The following is a 5,675-nucleotide window of genomic DNA, read 5'->3' as shown; positions in this document are numbered from 1 at the left end:
AAAAAAAAAAAAAAAAGTAACATCTGTCAGATAACAGAATGTCAGCCTGGTATTTCACTAATACAAATAATATTTAACTTGGATATGAAAATGCCAAGTAAAAAATGAAGGAAAATTCATTTTTAAAAAAATTCTTTGGTTAAATACCCAGAATATCATGTTTCTCAAAGGAGAGAAAAAAGAAAAATGACTATGATTGCACATTTATATTTGCTAAAAAAAAAAAAAAGGAGAGAGAAAGAATGCTAGTAAATACCATTGTATTGAGAAATGGTAAATCCAGTTAAGCAAAAAAGACATTCACTAACTGCTAAGCCTTTCAGGAGCCTTTGTTAACATCCCAGGCATTCTGCTGCCTCGTGAAATGATGAGTTAGTCTTGAGTCAAGAATCTCTCTTTTTCTTCTGGCTGACATAAATAATGATCTCTGTTCTTTCAGTTCTGTTTGGTACTCTTGTGTACCAATTTACCCCACTCAGGAGACTGTATTTCACAATTTACTGAGCAAAAGGTTTGGACTATTGTTTGATTGGTTTCAATTTTTTATTTTTTAAATAAAAACTTGTAAAAGAGTACAAAATAAAAACAATCGATTAAGCAAGTGTTTGAGCAGAAGCCTCCAGAGTTAAGATTTGTTGGGTGTCTTACTGGAAACTTGAGAGCAAGGACAAGGATAATCTGTTCTATATTGAAAGCAGCATTACACCTTTGCAATGTGTCTAGTGTCCTGTCAGTTAAAAAAGTACTAATTTGACCAGCTGCTTTTAAGCCTCTGGGATGTTTTCCTTTTTAAATGAATAAGAGTGTTAATACACTAAAAATTTTGCTGTCACTGTGGAGCAAGAATATTTACATTCTGCCTTCTGTGAAGTTCTAAACTGAGAGACACTGTCCTTTTTGCTTAACGCAAGATTTTGCTTCAGGATTTATTACTGCACAGAATTATATTACTCTTTTGAAAAGTAGCCAGCATTAATACTTTGTTTAAAGGTATATCTAATGTTAATATGTTGAATATGACTCAGCATTTATCTATATGAACATTTCATTGGATTATTGTCATTTTGTGAAATGCGGATGAACCAAATGTTAACCAGGCTTTTGTGAGGTGGGAAGTGATGAATATATAAACTTTTATTTAATATATATTATGGTCAGTAAGCTGGTTTGTATTATCAATGTTGATTTGGGTTAGATATAAATAGTAACTACTTTCTTAGTTTGATTTCAGAGAAAACCTAAAGATTTTATAAGTCTTTAATATTTAAGAGACACAAACATTTGAAAATCTCAAACTTTCTGTAATTGTTTATTTTGGAAAATGTGGATTCAAATTTACAGTGAATTTAATAATTTAAATTAATTGCAGGTAGTCTGAATTCCTAAAAATTCTTCATAAGGAGATGTATATGTAATGAAATATTGTTCTGTTTAAATAGGTATAAAAATTCAAAGTAGAATAAAAAAATACATACGTTATTAGTCTGGATATCAAAGACACAATCCTGGTCTTCTAGACATTTATAATACTTAAGAAATGAAAATAATACATGACATTTGTACAGTCATTTTATAAAGTACTTTCATATATTATGTTACAACAACCCTGAGAGAAAAGTATTTTTATCACTGTTTTAATAATGAGGAAACTGGACTTAAATAACCCATGTCCTAATTAACAATTAACTTTAATGCAAAAAATTCTTAATTTTAATTAGAAAAACTGTTTCTATGATATTTTCTATGAAGGAGGATTTTGTTCTGTCTTTTTTCTAATGTGTTTAGGTGGCAGAATCTCAATAATGATTGGAGCTACCTTCTTCAAAAGTAATCATGTTTATGATACAGCTACTAATAAAGCATTCTATCAGGCCCTTTGAACACTACAGAAGTACAGCTGTCAAATAAAATTGAAATTATGCATTTATAAACGTTGGTAGAACCCTTCCAGAGCTTCCACTGTTTTCACTTGGCATTCTTTCCTAGTTGCTATTCTTTTGTTTCTGGCTTTATGGTAACATTTTTTATCTCCTATGTTTAAAAAACAAACATAATTCCATTCCCCTAGAAGCTAGTTGGTGATTCAGCACAGCTGAAGGACATTGTATCTGTCTGAATGATAGATTCCCCCCCCCTCCACAATATTAAATGGAAGGGCAGAAATCTATTAACTATAATAGCAGAGACTGAGGAATCCCAGTCACATAGGTCCTTATGTTTGGGAGGATGTTCGAAAAAAGGCATACTATAGTGGGAAATGTGAACTGCTGCTGTCACCTTGCATTTAGCTCAAACTAGGGTACCTAGTAGGTGCTCAATATCTAAACTGTTTGAATCATGTTTTTTTTTTTAATTTTAAATTGCCAAAAAAGCTTTCTGATATCCCAGAATGCAATGTAATTAACACTTTATGGTCAAAGTTTTTAAAGTGCCAGTTTGTCTCAATAAAATTAAATGAATGGGAAAAATTACCAAAAAATTAAATTGGAAAAATCTATCATTGTCAAGTTTACTCATAATTAATATGCATTTAATTCTAATAGCATTCCCAGTTAAAATATGAAGGTATCAAGTTCAAAGTAGAAGCACCACTTTCCACATTTATACTCTAAGATGGTTTAAACTAGTAAGAAACATTAATATTGCATAAATATAAAGTCTAATAAAATTTTTAAAAATCAACTGGAGTAGTTACACAGACACAGTATGTGATATCCAGTGCATCAATACTGTGCTTCTACTTTTTAATGACATTTCGGGGCCATAGAAAATTGCTTTTTTACTCAAACTGATGGAGAAAACAGTGAAAGTCCACCTGAAGATTCTTACTCTTGTTACTGCTTCTGTTTCCAGTTTTTTAAACTATAATCTGTATTTCTATATTTTTATGACATTTTTATCTTAATTGCAGATAAAACTCAGAGGAAATTTGCACAGATGCTGCTTTGGAGAACTTTACAACCTGGGTTGCAGAACTGAGCCTTGGTAAACCTGTCTCTATTACAGCATGTTGCCATACATCTAATTAAGTGCATAAGGTCTTTGGCCTTCAAGATCCAATGACCTTAAACAAGAATGCTTAGCACGTTTACCATACATTTAAAAATCTGTTCTTTATCAATCAGTCCTTTTATAGCTTTCTAAGTTCTTATTGATGGCTAATATGCAAGGGTTAATTTTTAATATTTTCATTGATTTCTTTAATCAGTTTCTCAAGTTGTATTTATTAAATACTCAAACTCAGTATTACCTACTCAATGCCTTTTAAAAGAAAGTTATAATGGAGAAAAAAATTGAGCCTTAAACAAATGGTTACTTCTGTATATTACCTCGTACCAGTGCTTCATCCTATTTGTAAAATCTTTCTCCTTCAAATGGTTGGTTAATACTTTGAGACTTTGTTTACGTGTGGCAGTGTTGTAAAAAGAAACTAAAGATCACATTTTACCTGTATGGATGGAATATCCCTTTTCCTCAAGTGCAGTTTGTGCTGTGTTTTTGTAATTAACATATTCTGAAAAGTTACTATTGCTATTGGAAATTGACTATAGAACATTTAGTTGGAGAGTTAAGCTTTCGATTCCATTAGGTTTTCACATGTGTTAATCTCATTTACAGCATCGAATTGCGGCAGTAACATTTTCCTTTCTGTGAAGTTCTAAATTTAGTTATGACCTACTTAGCAATGCCTTTGAAAAGGGATATTGTATCCATGGTAAATTAATTGTATACCTAAACAGAGATAACTCAGCTTTGCCTGTCAGGCTTGTAATTGACATCTAGTAGACTTCTGCACATGTAAAATTGAATTCAAATAAAATCATATACACTTTCTAGTTCCTAATATTTGTCTTTCTGAATAATAGTTTAAAGCAATATTTGTTAAAGTTTTCTTGCACTATCACGATTGCTTTTTAGTTATTTCTCAAGAAGCATGTTCGTAGTAGAGACAAAATCTGTAACAGGAGGGAGAATAGCACCAAGTCTCTGGGCTATTTTTTATTTTTGCAAATGTGCTTTCTAATAGCCATTGCCTTCCATGTTGTTTACCTAATCAGCACATTTTGTCTGAATACTTGAACATTTTAACAGTAACACAGGTATAGAAGCAGAAAGGAAATTTAAAGAGTGATTTTTTTTTTGGTTCAGTTTTAACATCAACGAGTGCTTTTCATAGCAAAGATTTTTCAGTTGTGTAAGGTTGACAGTATTTTGCTGTTGGATTTTATTTGTTTTTATTTGTGTGCTTTTAATTTGCAGAAGTTAGTAACTGCAGCTCACCTACTGCACCAAAGTTCTCGATTTTAGGAGCCCAGCTTTAGTCATTTGAACATGCTTCTAAATAAAACAAAACAAAACCAAAACTATACTTTTGATCTATAATAACCGCTCAATAACTTTGTCAAGGAAAGCTCTAATATATGCAGTGACAGTTTATGGAAGGGTGTGGCAATTTTAAATTTATATTGTGTGTGATGTTCAAATACAGTGATATCTGTATTCATGTGATTTATTGGTCAGCATGACCATTAATTATTGAGTAGAAATTGATTAAACTTTGATTTCCTTTTTTTAAATCGTGTTGCATTTGATTCCTGATCAAATTCCCCCAAAGTGAACGCTTGCTCTTAAATTTTGAATTTTCTTATGAAATTGTAAGTATAGAAGCAATTGAAACATTGTTTTTACTATAAACTGCTTGAAATGAATACAATTTAAGTTTGCACTTTAATACCAAATTTAAAACCAAACGCTCATTTCAAAGTAGGTTAAGTGATCATGATTTATTCTTATTAACTTTGTGAAATTCTAAAGGAATCAAATAATTCATGATGAATTAAATTTTCTGCAGATTATTGATTTTTATACAGTGTTTCTTTCCTATGGATATTGTTCCCTACCCTGCTCCCCAACCCTATCTCTCTCTGTTAAAGTGTTCATTGTCATTGACCTCAGCTACAAATTTAACTTGAATTCACTTAGGATCACAGGAATCAGGGGAAAGTGATTTTAAAGGTGGTTTCTCCAGCACATTTTAAGAAAAGGGACCAAAAGTTATTTTAGCTTCCTCAATAGATTGCATGTTGCTTATTAGGATAATAAATTAATATTAAATGCAATATATGTCTTGTCTTTACTATGGCATCTGTTTAGGAGTTGTTCAAATCACTGCAGTAGGGCTCTGCTAATAAAATCATGTAACCTATTATCATGGATCTAATGTACTGTAACTTTATCGGTGAAAGGTAAAATCTCGAATAACAAGTACAAACATTGAACAATTACCTATAAAGATTTGTAAAAGTAAATTTTTCCAATAGATTTCATTCTTGTCATTTTGTAAGACGACCCTGCAGTCCACCTGTTTGTAACTTTTTTAATAAAATAGACATCTGTATTACTGAGGTTGGTTTCTGTAATTATTTGGTGTATCACTTCTTGTTCTAGATTTCCTCACTTGTGATTCTTTTTCATAACTCCAAGTCTTACTTTTAATCAAAATGATAATATGTATTACAGTACATGTTTAAACGGTAATTAAACATTGTTCACTTATTTCCTTAGTCACTATTTTGGCATATATGGGGGGAACTGAAATATGTCCTAACATGTAATATTTAATCAAGTGAAATAATTCATAAATAAATTGGAAATTATAAATAATGGGTTAAAAG

At 31.0% G+C, this 5,675-nt stretch overlaps 1 protein-coding gene across 1 annotated transcript in view; it reads left to right on the top strand.

The window, feature by feature from the left end:
• Rap2c (RAP2C, member of RAS oncogene family) overlaps positions 1-5,405 on the top strand; it is a 14,149-nt gene extending 8,744 nt beyond the window's left edge. Inside the window, exon 3 of the mRNA XM_015506173.2 lies at positions 2,912-5,405. The gene's annotated coding sequence lies outside the window, so the exon portion shown is untranslated. The remainder of the gene's footprint in view (positions 1-2,911) is intronic.
• The last annotated feature ends 270 nt before the right edge of the window (positions 5,406-5,675 follow it).

The sequence above is a fragment of the Marmota marmota genome, unplaced genomic scaffold (assembly GCF_001458135.2).
Source record: "Marmota marmota marmota unplaced genomic scaffold, marMar, whole genome shotgun sequence".
In the NCBI taxonomy this organism is placed as follows: domain Eukaryota; kingdom Metazoa; phylum Chordata; class Mammalia; order Rodentia; family Sciuridae; genus Marmota; species Marmota marmota.
This window is presented reverse-complemented; position numbering and strand designations above follow the sequence as displayed.